Source organism: Heptranchias perlo, unplaced genomic scaffold (assembly GCF_035084215.1).
Source record: "Heptranchias perlo isolate sHepPer1 unplaced genomic scaffold, sHepPer1.hap1 HAP1_SCAFFOLD_70, whole genome shotgun sequence".
Taxonomy (NCBI): Eukaryota; Metazoa; Chordata; class Chondrichthyes; order Hexanchiformes; family Hexanchidae; genus Heptranchias; species Heptranchias perlo.
Window position 1 is genome coordinate 3,135,515 of NW_027139729.1, and position 14,486 is coordinate 3,150,000.

A 14,486-nucleotide genomic window follows, 5' to 3' on the forward strand; every position below is an offset into this window, starting at 1 on the left:
GAAACCTTCTGTCAAACTGTTAAACCTTCCCTTTCTGAAATCCGTGCTGACTATTCTTTATTATATTTTCGGTTTCTGGATGTTTTTCTATTGCATCATTGAGTAAAGGACTCCATGATCATTCCCACCACCGACCTTTAGTTAACTGGTCTATAGTTCCCTGGACTTGTTCTATCTCCTGTTTTAAAATATAAGAATCACATTAACTGTCATCCAGTCCTCTGGCACTATTCCTTTTTCTATATATGTAACAGTGCCTCTGCTATCTCTTCCCTTGCATCATTTAATATGTGCGGGTGCAATCCATCTGGACCAGTAGTTTAACCTCCCTTTCTAACTTAAATGTCTGAATTTATTTATTGACCTCTTCCTCTAATATCATTTTCACCCTGTTAATCTCCCGGGTAAATACTGAGGCAACGTAATAATTCAATATTTCTGGCATTTCGCTGACTTTACCTGTGAGTTTATCTTGTGCATCCCTTAGTGGCACTCAAACTATTCTGATTTTCTTTCTTTTATTTTTGTGTCTGTGGAATAATTTACTATTTCTTTTTCTATTCCTTGATAATTTGATTTCATGGTTCCTGTTTCCTTCACTAATTGTTTTTGTGACTTCTTCCTAACCTCCTCCTATTTGCTTTTGTCATCCTCTTATTTAATATCCATAAATGAGAAATTCCATCAGCTTGTTGTGTCTGTTCAGGGGCTGATGTTTGGGAAATATTTATTGTCTATAATTAAAGTGCCAGAAACCCAAAGGGAGCAATTCAGTCCCAAACTCCACAGAAACATTCTATTTCTCCCTCCTAGTGAAATAAGGCGCTATAATGGTAAGGATAGCTGCCTTCCAAGCAGTTAATTCCAACAGGTTTGAATCCCAGCATGCTGAATTCAGAAACACCAAGACTGGAATTTGATGATGTTCAGAGGGACAGTGCTTCCAAAACACAAACGGGTCTAATTTTTATAAAAATACTTTCAAAATACATTTATTTCCCCCATAACGTTGAATTTAACTCTGATCCTTTGTATTATTATTTCTCCTGATCTGTGCAGTGGATACGGAACACAACTGCTCGGATTCAGGGAAATTAATTGATTTTCTGAAGTCTTTCCCTCTGCTGATTCCCGTTCCTTATTTAAATTATGTCGGATTAACCTTTCTGATCTATAGAAGGGTCATTGACCTGAACCGTTAACCCGAGCTTCCCTTCTCCACAGATGCTGCCGGACCTGCTGAGTCTTTCCAGCATTTTCGGTTTTAATTTTTTCTGTATTTTATCCCTTTCAGTTTTGACGGTCGCCATTGAAACTTCCAGATTTGCGCTCAGTTTTTATTTGTGTTTCAGTTCGGTTTATTTGAATTAATATAAATCGTGTCCTGAGAAATCAGACAGAAATATTGCGCAATGTAGAGTGAAATATAATGGGGCAACTTTCGAATGAGCAAAACAGAAACTTTATTATGAATTAATTGTCTAATTTTTCACTGACAAAATATGAAAAATACGAGAGTAGAATTTACAGAGAGAAAATATTTCCTCACATTGCACATTGTCCTGAATCTGTAACAATGACAGATAATGTGAATTTGTTCCAATCTGTTACAGTTCTCACTTATGGCCAGTAGATGTCAGACTGTATGTGAGTGTGGGATTAATTCTCTGTTTGTCAGTCTCTGGTACTGTATGTGAGTGTGATATTCATTCTGTATCCGTCAGTCTCCAGTACAGTCTGTGAGTGTGGGATTCATTCTGTAACTCAGTCTCTGGGCAAAGTGCAAGTCTGTATTCGTTCTGTATTCTTATTTCAGGTTACAGTATGGTGCTTTAAATTGTATCTTTAATTCATTAATGTATGCAAATCTTCCATCTAGCATTAATTCGTAAATATGGATAGACTTTTGGATTTTATTTTAATCAAACAACGTGTGTGAGTTTTGTTGTAGGATTACATCTGAATCTCTGAAGATAATGTACACTTCAATCTTTTACTGTGAAATTATTGGACTGGTATTTATTGTGTAGCTCAGTTTGGGCGAATGGAATTGATACTGTATCTTTCAGTCTGACACTGTGTGAGATTTTTGGACTGGTGTGTAATGTGTGGTTCAGTCTGTACTAATGGAATTGACACTCGAACTCTCAGTCAGACACGGTGAGAGATTTTTGGACTAGTTTGTAATGTGTAGCTGAGTCTACACTAATAGGATTCATACTGTATATTTTAGTGTGATAATGTATTAGAATTTTGGACGGTATATAATATGTAGCTCAGTCTGCACTAATGGCATTCATACTGTAACTTTCCGTCTAATACTGTGTAATATATTTGGACTGGTTTGTAAGGTGTAGTTCAGTCTGCACTAATGGAATTGATACTGTATCTTTCAATTTGATACTGAGTGTGACTTTTCGACTGGTATCTAATATATACCTCAATCTGCACTAATGGGATTGATACTGTATCTTCCAATCTGATACTGTGAGAGATTTTTGTACTGGTATGTAACATGTAGGTCAGTCTGTACTAATCAAATCGATACTATATCTTTCAGTATGAAACTGTACGTGATTTTTGGACTGGTATCTAATGTGATCCTCTGTCTGCAGTAAAGGAATTGATACTCTGCCTTTCAGTTTGAAACAATATGATTTTTGGACACGTAATTAATGTGTACTTCAGTCTGCACTAATGGAATTGATACTGTATCTTTCAACCTGACACTGAGATTTTTGGACTGGTATGTGATGTGTACCTCAGTTTGCAGTAAAGGAATTGAAAATTTACCTTTCATTCTGAGACTATGAGGTTTTTGAACATATATGTGAGTCAAATATGGGTAACATCTGAACTGGTACCTAATTTGTATCTCAGTGCACAATATTGTCATGAATACTGCATCTTTAAACTCATAATGTGTATGAGTTGTGGGCTGGCATTTAATTTGAATCTTGCAGTACACTATTGTGATTCATTCTGTACCTATCAATCGGTACCATGTGTGAGTTCTATCTGGTATTTAATTTGTAGCTAATGCTGAACTAATGTGAGATTGACACAGTGCCTTTCAATCTGATACTGGGTGTGATTTTGGACTGGGAATTATTTATCTGACGGTCAGCGGTACTGAGTTGTTGTGATATGGAAATTCCGTCTGTCTCTCCTGCTCTGTTTGACTGTTGGATTGGGATTAGTGTGGGATTGACTATTTCTGCGGTGTGAGACTGTGGGACTGATGACCTGTCTGCGTCCCTGTGCTCTGTGAGTGATAATGTACATACTGTGTGTGAGAAGGAGCTGGCTGCACTGTTCGTTGTGCCTCGGGTGCAGGAAACATCACACTGATTCTGGGTCCTTCAAGGATTTGACTGTTGGAAGAAAAAGAATCTCTTGTAATTCAAGAACAGGTGAAGTAGAAAATACAAAAGTGATCAATTGAATCTGTCTGTTAATAATCATTGTAATATCCACAAATGAAAACCAGTGATACAAATAGTGTCAGTGTCTGACTCCACTGCAGTACTGCAGAAATCAGCTTCTGCACACCAGGTGTGTTGGGCTGTTTTACAACAGTTTAGTGACATCCAGACACAACCCAACCCCTGGACTGATCCATGAATGGGACTAGCCGATGGGGCGGGGAACTTTGCACACATCAGATTTCTATTTCCATCTCCCATGGGACGAACCGTTCAACCGAAACAAAAAAGCAACTGTTTAAAATGTGTCCTTCATACTTCTCACCTGATGCCTGCAATAGATGCTCTTTGTATAACTCCCCATATCCTTACTGTCCGGCTCTGTTTACTGTTCAATAACAAACACTAAAGGTTAATGGTCAGGTTTAAAAAATCAGAATTAATTCCTGCCACCAATCACAATCACGCTCACACTGCACATTGTCCGGTTTCAGCAATTTGTTCCGAACTGTTGCAGTTCTGCTTCCGGCCAGTAGATGTCCCCAAACCCCGGGTCATTGAAGTTTACAGATGAGAGAGGGACAGAAGATAAACTCATTCTTCACATTATATTGCACGGGTGGGATTTAGAAAAACTGGGAATGGAGACGAGCTGCAAGTACATTTTGTTGGACCAAACACCACTTGGAATGCTGTGTTAAATTCTTGTAATTGATTTAGGGGGTATTGTCAATACTGAGGAAGACTCGGACAAAATAAACTTGCAGAACGGCCGTGTAAATGGCCATTGAATTTCAATATAGAAAGGTGTGAGGTGGGGCATTTCGCTAGGGGGAATAATGAGGCCACATACTGCATGGAAAATAAGAGTCTAAATGGGGTAGAGGAGCAATGTAAATCGTGTCCTGAGAAATCAGAGAGAAATACTGTGCAATGTGCAGTGAAATATAGTGGGGCAAATGCACAACTATCGAATGAGTGAAACAAAAACTTTATTATGAATCAATTGTCTTCATTTTTCACCGTCAAAATGTGCAAAAACACGAGAGTAAAAGTTACAGACAGAAACTTCCCTCACATTGCACATTGTCCTGTTTCTGTAACCATGACAGATAATGTGAATTTGTTCCCTCAGCTTACCGCCAGCAGAGGTCAGTCTCTGGTACTGTATGTGAGACTGGGATTTATTCTGAATCTGTCAGTCTCTGGTACGGAGTGTGAGCATGGGGTATATTCTGCATCTGTCAGTCTCCAGGTACTATATACAAGTGATGCATTCATTCTGTATCTGTCAGTCTCTGGTACTGTCTGTGAGAGTGGGATACAATCTGTATCTGCCTTTCTCTGCTACTTTATCTCAGTGTGGGATTCATTCTGTAATTCAATCTCTGTGACAATGTGCATTCTGTATTCTTATTTCAGTTTACAATATTGTATTGAAACTTTATCTTTAACACTTTAAAGTATATACAGTTCTTCATCGAGCATTCAATTTGTTAATATGGATAGACTTTTTGATTTTCTTTAATCAAATGACATGTGTGAGTTTTGGAGTAGTGTTACGTCTTAATCTCTGAACTCGATTGTGAACGATAATATACCTTTCAATCTGTTCACGTTGAAATTACGGGACTGGTATTTAATGTGTCGTTCAGTCTGCAATAATGGAATTAATTCTGTATCTGAGTCTAAAACTGTATGAGATTTTTGGACTGGGATGTAATATATACCTCATCCTGCACTAAAGGAATTTATACTGTATCTATCAGTCTGATACTGTATGAGATTTTTGGACTGGAATGCAATGTATAGCTCAGTCTGCACTAATGGAATTGATACTGAATCTTTTAATGTGATACTGTATGAGATTTTTGGACTGGTGAGTCTGTGCTAATGGAATTGATATTGTATCTTTGAGTCTGATACGGTATGAGATTCTTGGACTGCTATATAATGTGTGGCTCAGTCTGCACTAATAGAATCGATTCTGTATCTTTCAGTCTAATATTGTATGGGATTGTTGGACTGTTAGATAATGTTGAGCTCAGACGGTGCAAATAGAATTTAAATTATATCTTCCAGTCTGATCATATGTGATTTTTGGACTCGTATGTAATGTATGGCTCAGTCTGTACCAATGGTATTGATAATGTTTATTTCAGTATAACACAAGTATTTACCAATATAACTAATATGTAGCTCAGTCTGCACTAATGGAATTTATACTGTATCTTTCAATCTGCCACTATGAGATCTTTGGACTGGTCTGTAAAGTGTAACTCAGCCTGCAGTAATGTGACTGTGACATTCATTCTGTAACTGTCAGTCTCCAGTACAGTCTGTGAGTGTGGGATTCATTCTGTATCTATTAGTCTCTGGTACTGTGTGTGAGTGTGGGATTCATTCTGTATCTGTCAGTCTCTGGTACTATATGTGAGTGTGGGAATCATTCTGTATCTGCCATTCTCTGCTACATTATCTGAGTGTGGGATTCATTTTGTAATTCAGTCTCTGAGACAATGTGCAAGTCTGAATTCATTCTGTATTCTTATTTCAGTTTACAGTATCATATTTGAAACTGTATCTTTAATACTTTAAATTATATACATTTCTTCATCTAGTGTTTAATTTGTAAATATGGATTACTTTTTGATTTTCTTTAATCAAACAACGTGTGTGAGTTTTGGAGTGGGATTACATCTTAATCTCTGAACTCTATTGTGAATGATAATGTACCTTTCAATCTGTTCAAAGTGAAATTACTGGATTGGTATGTCATGTCTAGCTCAGTCTGTAATAATGGGATGAATTCTGGATCTCAATCTAATATTGTGTGAGATTTTTGGACTGGTATGTAATATGTAGCTCAGCCTGCGCTAAAGAAATTGATACTGTATCTATCAGTCTGATACTGTATGAGACTTTTGGACTGGTATGTAATGTGTAGCTCAGTCTGCAATAATGGAATTAATTCTGTATCTGACTCGAAAACTGCATGATATTTTTGGACTGGTATGTAATATGTAGCTCATCCTGCACTAAAGGAATTGATACTGTATCTATCAGTCTGATACTGTATGAGATTTCTGTACGGGAATGTGATGTGTAGCTCAGTCTTCAATAATGGAAGTGATACTGAATCTTTCAATCTGATACTTTATGACATTTTTGGACTGGTGTGTAACATGTAGCTCAGTACGTGCCATGGAATTGATAATGTATCTTTGAGTCTGATAAGGTATGAGATTCTTGGACTGCTATATAATGTGTGGCTCAGTCTTCACTGATGGAATTGATACTGTATCTTTCAGTCTAATATTGTATGGTATTTTCAGTCCGGTATGTAATGTACAGGTCAGGCAGTGCTAATAGAATTGATACAGTATCTTGCAGTCTGATCATTTATGAGGTTTTTGGACCAGTATGTAATGTGTAGCTCAGTCTGAACCAATGGTATTGATACTGTTTATTTCAGTATAATACTCGATGAGTATTTACTAAAATATCTAATATGTAGCTCAGTCTGCACTAATGGAATTTGTACTGTATCTTTCAATCTGACACTATGATATCTTTGGACTGGTATGTAAAATGTAACTCAGTATGCAGTAGTGCGAATGTGAGATTCATTCTGTGACTGTCAGTTCCTGATACTCTATGTGAGTGTAGGATTCAATCTTTATCTATCAGTCTCTGGTACTGTGTGTTATTTTGAGATTCATTCTGTATCTATCAGTCTCTGGTACTGTGTGTGAGTTTGGGATTCATTCTGTATCTGTCAGTCTCTGACATTGTGTGTCTGGGCGATTCGTTCTGTTACTGTCAGTCTCTGGTGCTGTATGTGAGTGAGACATTCTGTATCTATCAATTTCTGAACTGTGCCTGAGTGATATATATTCTGTATCTGTCACTCTGTGCTGCATTGTGTGCGTGTGGGATTCATTTTGAATCTGTCAGTCGCTGGTACATTGTATGAGTTTTGGAATCATTCTATATGTCAGTCTCTGGCCCTCTATCGGAGTGAGAGATTCATTCTTTATCTGTATCTAATTTGTATCTTCATTTACAGTATGGTGTTCAAATCTGTATCTTTAAGACCTTAATATATGAATAATTTTTTCGAGTCTTTACTTGGTAGATAATGATATATTTTGAAATGTAATAAGATAATGTGGGCATCTATTTTTGGACTTCTATTAAATCTACATTGGGAACACAATTGTGAATTTGTTCATCTTCCCACTGATATGGTGACATTTTTGAACTTGTTAATAATGTGTAGCTCAGTCTGCATGAATGGAATGCTGTATATTTCAGTCTGAATCTGTATTAGTTTTTTTGTAGTGGTTTCTAATGTGCAGCTCAGTCTGCACTAATGGAATTGATACTGTATCTTTCAGTCTGACACCATGAGATTTTTGGACTGGTACGTAATGTGTAACTAAGTCTGCATTGCTGGAATTGATACAGTATCTTTCAATCTATGACTGTGAGATTTTTGCTCTGGTACATAATGTGTAACTCAGCCTGAACCAATGTAGGTGACTGTGAGATTCACTTTGTATCTCTCAGTCTCTGGTACTGTGTGTGAGTGTGGGATTCATTCTGTATCTGTCAATCTCAGGTACTGTGTGTGAGTGTGGGATTCATTCTGTATCTGTCAATCTCAGGTACTGTGTGTGAGTGTGGGATTCATTCTGTATCTGTCAATCTCAGGTACTGTGTGTGAGTGTGGGATTCATTCTGTATCTGTCAATCTCAGGTACTGTGTGTGAGTGTGGGATTCATTCTGTATCTCTCAGTCTCTGGTGCTGTGCGTGAGTGTGGGATTCATTCTGTATCTGTCAGTCTCTGGTGCTGTGTGTGAGTGTGGGATTCATACTTTACCTCTAAGTCTCTAGTGCTTTATTCGAATGTGGGATGAACTCGGTATCTCTCAGTCCTTGGTACTGTATGCCTGTGTGGGATTCATTCTGTTTCTGTCAACTCTGGTACCATACTTGAGTGTGGGATTCACTCTGCATCTGGCAAACTCTAGTACTGTATGTGAGTTTGGGATTCCTTCTGCATCTGTCAGTCTCTGGTATGGTATGTGAGTGTGAGATTCATTCTGTGTCTGTGTATAATTATTCTCTCAGATTACATTATGGTATTCAATACTGTAGCTTTAATATCTTAATGTTTAAATAGTTTTTCTCATTAATAAATTGGTAAATATGGACACACTTTTGGATTTGATGCTGGAGGTTTTAATCAAATAATTTGTGTACTTTTTGGACTAGTATTAAATATGTATATCTATGAGTATTATTGTGAAAGATAATGTATCTTTCAAACTTATATTGTGACATATTTGGACTGGTATTTAATGTGTATCTCAGTCTGCACTAATAGAATTGATACTGTATCTTTACATCTCATACTGTGAGTGTATTATAAACTGGTTTCTAATTTGTTTCTCAGGTTACACTGTCACAGCATTTCTCAATCGGATACTGTACGTGAGTTTTCGACTTGCAATTTGTATTCTAATGGTACACTATTCGAATGGATACTGCATGTATTAAACTCACATGTGTGTGAGAGTTCTGGGCTGGTATTCAATTGGAATCTCGGGGTACATTGTTGGGGTTCATTCTGTCCCTTTCAATCGGGTACCATGTGTGATTTCTATCTGGTGTTTAAGTCATGGCTAATGTTGCCCTTTTGTGAAATTGACAATCTGAGAGTGTGATTTTGGACTGGGATTTTTGTATCTCCCTGTCAGTGGGACTGAGTTCGGGGGAAATGGAACAGTGTCTGCCTCACCTGCTCTGTTTGACTGTTGGATTGAAAACGTGTCTCTGGAACTTGGGATCAGTGTGGGACTGACTACTTCTGCTGTCTGAGACTGTGGAACTGATGACCTGTCTGTGTCTCTGTGCTCTGTGTGTGATAATGTACTTACTGTGTGTGAGAAGGAGCTGGCTGCACTGTTCCTTGTGCCTCGGTGGAGGAAACATCACACTGAATTTGGCATCTTCAAGGGTTTGCCTGTAGAAAGAAAATTATCTCTTGTAACTCAAGAACAATTGAGGTAGAAAATACAAAAGTGATCAGTTTAATATCTATTAATAATTATTTTGAATAACCACAAATGAAAACCAGCAATACAAACAGTGTCAGTGTCTGACTCCACTGCAGTACTGCAGCACTCAGCTTCTGCACACCCGGTGTGTTGGACTGTTTTACAACAATTTAATGACATTCCGATACAACCCAACCCCTGCACTGATCCGTGAATGGGACTACCCGATGGGGCAGGGACATTTGTACAAGTCAGGTTTCTAATCCCCTCTCCCAGGGGACAAACCGTTCAACTGAAACCAAACAGCCGCTGTTTAAAATATGTCCTTCACACTTCTCACCTGATGCCTGCAATCGACGCTCTTTGTGTAACTCCCCACATCCTTACTGTCCGGCTCTGTTTCCACTCTTCACTCTCCAGTAACAATAAACAGGGTGAGACTGGAACTAAACCAGGAACATTCACTACTGGTTTGGGGAGAGAAAGCAGCAATGATTTTAAATAGCAGGTTCTTCCCATTCTGTCCCCCTTACCCTGGACACACCCTGAACACACACAGTCCGAGAATGACCTCTCCCTTCCCCCGCTCACTCCATGTTCCGGGACCAGTTCCTGATCCACTCCGCCTCTTACAAACAGCCCCCGGACTCCCCCTGACCTTCCCCCGGACTCAATGCCGATCTCTGAGCCCATCTGCGGACACGGTCCCGAAGCGATGAGCTGCTGTAACGAGGCTGCTCTTTGCTCCCTTCCCCCGGGGGCCGTGATCTCTCCATTCCCGGCTGTTTTAAACCATCTTCTTCCGCTCACTGAGGGAATGGCGCCCACAGGCCGAGCTGGGGGAGGGGAGCGCGCATGCGCTCTTCTGCTCACCAACAATCAGCGCTGGGGGCGGGGCTGAGTCACGCATGCGCAGATATCTGGTTTAATTCCCAATCCAAAAATCGATGGAAACTTTCCCCAATTGGAATTTTTCCGAGTCTGAGCAAAGGAAGTGGGTCTGGGGGAAAGGTCAGAGGGAATGGGGTCCACAGGCAGTGCAGGAACAGGCACCAGAATGGGAAACAGATGGGATTCCACCAGTGCCTAACGCTGGAATCCAGACTGACTTTACAATCTCTAACTATTAAACTAGATGTTTCCATCCCTGCTGTTTCTCTCGGTATCTTTTGATGGTAAAGGGCCTTTCATCGATAAAGTGAGCAGCTGTGGAACGAGCCAAAAAATCTTGTTCTTTCTTGGCCTCTCCACTGTGTGACTCCTAAACTGGAGGGAGGATTTCTGAAACCAATCCTGGAGAAACATGATAGTAAAGTGGGAGTCGGTGTATTTGCTGGGACCGTGTAGGATTAATATCTGACAGCAACAGTCCCAGATTAATTTAAGCGGAGTGATACTCTCGGTCACTGAGAGTAATATCGAACAGCCCTGAGCCGCAAAACTGCACATGCTGCAACAGGCAAGAGCTGGTTAAATGTGGCCCATTATTTTTGTCACTCTCTGCACTGTCCCTGAGTGTGGGATTAATAATGTGTCTGTCCCTCGTACAATATCAGTGAGAGATGAGACTGCATCTTCTGTCTTTCCAACGCGATCTTTCTGGATAAAACGGAACTTTACCGCTCAGTCTGGAACTAATGCTGTTTACGTCTGTCTGTTACTGTGCCTCACTGCTCTCTCTGTCTCTCTCACCATGTCTGCCTCCCTCTTTCTCTCTGGTGCTGTATATGAAGGTGGATACTGCTATTGAGCGTGATTTGGACACAGATAGGAAGTGTAAGACTGATACTGTCTCTCTCTCTCTCTTGTGCTGGACATGAAGGTGGGATACTGTCTGATATAAAACAGAGAGAATGAGATGTGCGGGCCGGGTCTCACTGTAACTGGGGATGTGTTCGGCTTCAGTCCCAGTTTATGGTTATTATCTTTTCACAGATTCAGGGCGAGTGTCTTTGTGAGACGGTAACACTGGCGAAGCTACTTTTAGTCGCGACTTTCAGTAATTTGTGTATCTGTATCCCTCGATCCCTTTGCTCCTCTATCCTGTTTAGACTGTTATTTTCCAAGCAGTGTGTGAGCTCCTTATTCTTCATTCTGTAAGTTTATTAATGTCCTCTTGCATTTTGACACATTCTTCCTTTGTATTAACTGTACCCCCCAATTTGGTGTCATCGTCAAATTTTGAAATTGTACTTCCGATTCCCGAATCCAAATCTTTAATGTTAATTGTGAACAGGAGTGGTCCCAGCACTGATCCCTGTGTTAAACCACTTCCCACTTTTTGCCACTCCAAGCTGCTACCCGTGACCCCTATTATCTGTTTTCTGTTTTGTCGCCAGCTTGCTATCCATTCTGCTACCTGTCCCCTGACTCCACGTGCACTGAACTTTGCCATGATTCTACAATGCGGTACCTTATATAAGGCATTCTGAAAATCCAAATGTATTACATCTACCAGGTTACCCTTATCTATTCCTTCTGTTACTTATTCAAATGATTTAATAAGATTAGACCTGTCCTTGTCCTGTTAGTAGATTAAATCTTGGCCGCTTCACTTGTTCTTAATGCTCCCAGCACTTTTCTTCGGCAGCAGCTCGGCCTGGATATCAGGCAGCACCCCGCCCTGAGCGATGGTCATCTGTCCCAGCAGCTTGTTAAGCTCCTCGTCGTTGCGGATGGCCAGCTGCAGGTGTCTGGGGATGATGCGGGTCTTCTTGTTGTCGCGGGCCGCGTTGTCGGCCAGCTCGAGGATTTCAGCCGTCAGATGCCCGAACAAACCACCCAGATAGACCGAGGTTCCTGCACCCACACGTTCAGTGCAGTTTCCCTTTCGCAAGAGCCTGTGAAGACGGAACTGTAGTCCGGCCCGGGATGAGCGAACTTGGCCTTGGCCCGAGCTTTACCGCCGGTTTTTCCTCTTCCAGATATTTCCACAATCTCACAAAGAATAAAGAAATCCTCCCGCACTCTCCCTTCTTACACATTCTGGAGGAGACAATTGTAAACAATTTTACAACACCAAGTTATAGTCCAGCAATTTTATTTTAAATTCACAAGCTTTCGGAGACTTCCTCCTTCCTCAGGTAAATGTTCATTCTGGAGGAGTACAGTGGGGCCACTTGTGATGGGTCTTTCAGAGTGTTTACACTGCCTGCTCACCCTCACTGATATTCTATCTTTGAACTGCTGTAATATTGTCCTTTAGTAATATTGCTGCTCCTCCTCCTTTCCCTATTTCTCTGTCCTTTCTAAAGATCTTTTTGACTTGAATAATAAGCTACCATTCGTGCCCAGCTGGCAGTCAGGTCTCTGTAATGATTTAATATAATTATTTAACTTTATTCAATGGCTGATGTGAGCTGCGGCAAAATGTATTTCCAGCCGGTCAAGTATTGCAGGTATCGACTGTCTCTTCAGTCCGATATCAGGTGAAGAATTACTGGCTGGTGTGTAATTTCCATTGATTGGGGGTTGGCGACATCTACTGGGCGGAAACGGGAACTGCAACAGAGCGAGAAAGGATCCGTCAGAAACCAGTTTAAATGAAGAACAAAATGCAACAGCCTGCAGTGTCTGTTCAGGGTCTGATGTTTAGGAACTAATTAATTCTGACTGATTGTCAGCGATGGTGGTATAGTGGTGAGCATAGCTGCCTTCCAAGCAGTTGATCCGGGTTCGATTCCCGGCCATCGCAATTAATTATTCTTATTAATTCACTTCCTTCAGAAACGAGAAGTTTGGAATCCAATTTGATGCAGTTCAGCTGGATATTGTTTCCAAAATATAAACCGCTGTAATTGTATCAAAATGTTTTCAACGTTCATTTATTTTCCCTATAGAAGGAACAGAGGAAAAACATACTGGAAATAAATAGTTACCAAGGGTCTAATGAGAGTGAGGAAGGCAAATGATATGTTAGCCTTTATTGCAAGGGTGTTGGAATATAAGAGTAAAGAGATCTTGCTGCAATTGTACTATGAGGAAAAATTGGCCTATATTCGCTGGAGTTTAGAAGAATGAGAGGTGATCGGATTGAAACGTATAAAATTCTTAGGCGGTTTGACAGGGTAGGTGAGGAGAGGCTGATTCCCCTGCTGGAGAATCAAGAACTCGAGGTCATCGTCTCAAGATAAGGGACCGGCCATTTAGGATCGAAATTAGGAAGAATTTCTTCACTGAAAGTGTTGTGAATCTTTGGAATTCTCAACCCCAGAGGGCTGTGGATGCTCAGTCGTTGAATATATTCAAAGCTGAGATCGATAGATTTTTGAACTCTCGGGGAATCAAGGCATATGGGGATCCAAGTACAGAAATCACTAACAGTGATTATTAATTCACTAAAAAAAAGTTAAAATGGAGATGATCTTTATCTCAAGGGAACGGGAATAAAAAGGAGTGGAAGTTATGTCACAGTTATACAGAGCTCTGGTTAGTCCTCATTTAGAGCACTGTGTTCAGTTCTGGGCACCGCACTCTCTATAATGGCTTGGAACGAGAAGGAGTTTTTCTCTTTGGGATTCGATGCAATGGGACGGAATAGGAAAGGGTTTGGTCTTTTCAGAATTTTTCCAGTGGATTGAATGAGAAGGGGTTTGTTCCATTGGGATTCCTTCTGCGTGATCTTGCGTTTACTGGGGAGACCTGTATGTTGCCAAATTGCTTTGTTTTTAAATTTGTGCACCCTCGTTTTACCCTATATAGGAAAAGTATAAATACAATGAAACATGGAAAGGAAATTCGTCAGATATCAGGTTATCAGCGGAGCTTATAAGGCCGGTAGCTGCTTGCTATCGAATGCTGAGCCCGATTGGCAATATCAGCTCACTGCCATTAAATGGGTACGGTCACAATACAAACCCAGGAAAATAAAATGAAACAAAACTGGGCATCAAATGAGAAAGGGCAAACATTTATTTCAGAAGGAGATGATATTTCACAGGCAGTTTTGTAGTCAGAACTTGCGATTGCGTGAAATTGAATGGTTGAAAGTTGGA

The 14,486-nt window shown here is 40.2% G+C and overlaps 1 protein-coding gene, 1 long non-coding RNA gene and 1 other non-coding gene across 3 annotated transcripts in view; 1 reads left to right on the top strand and 2 right to left on the bottom strand.

The window, feature by feature from the left end:
- Positions 1–14,486, bottom strand: part of LOC137318380 (zinc finger protein 850-like) — a 183,829-nt gene that overhangs the window by 68,238 nt on the left and 101,105 nt on the right. The window lies entirely within an intron of this gene.
- On the bottom strand, positions 1,440–9,985 carry LOC137318417 (uncharacterized). Its single transcript, XR_010961878.1, has 4 exons — positions 9,833–9,985; positions 9,373–9,458; positions 3,751–3,813; positions 1,440–3,374 (listed from the first exon to the last, which is right to left on the bottom strand). It is a non-coding gene; the product is annotated as an uncharacterized lncRNA (long non-coding RNA).
- trnag-ucc (transfer RNA glycine (anticodon UCC)) lies at positions 13,115–13,186 on the top strand. The gene has a single exon. It is a non-coding gene; the product is annotated as a tRNA-Gly (tRNA).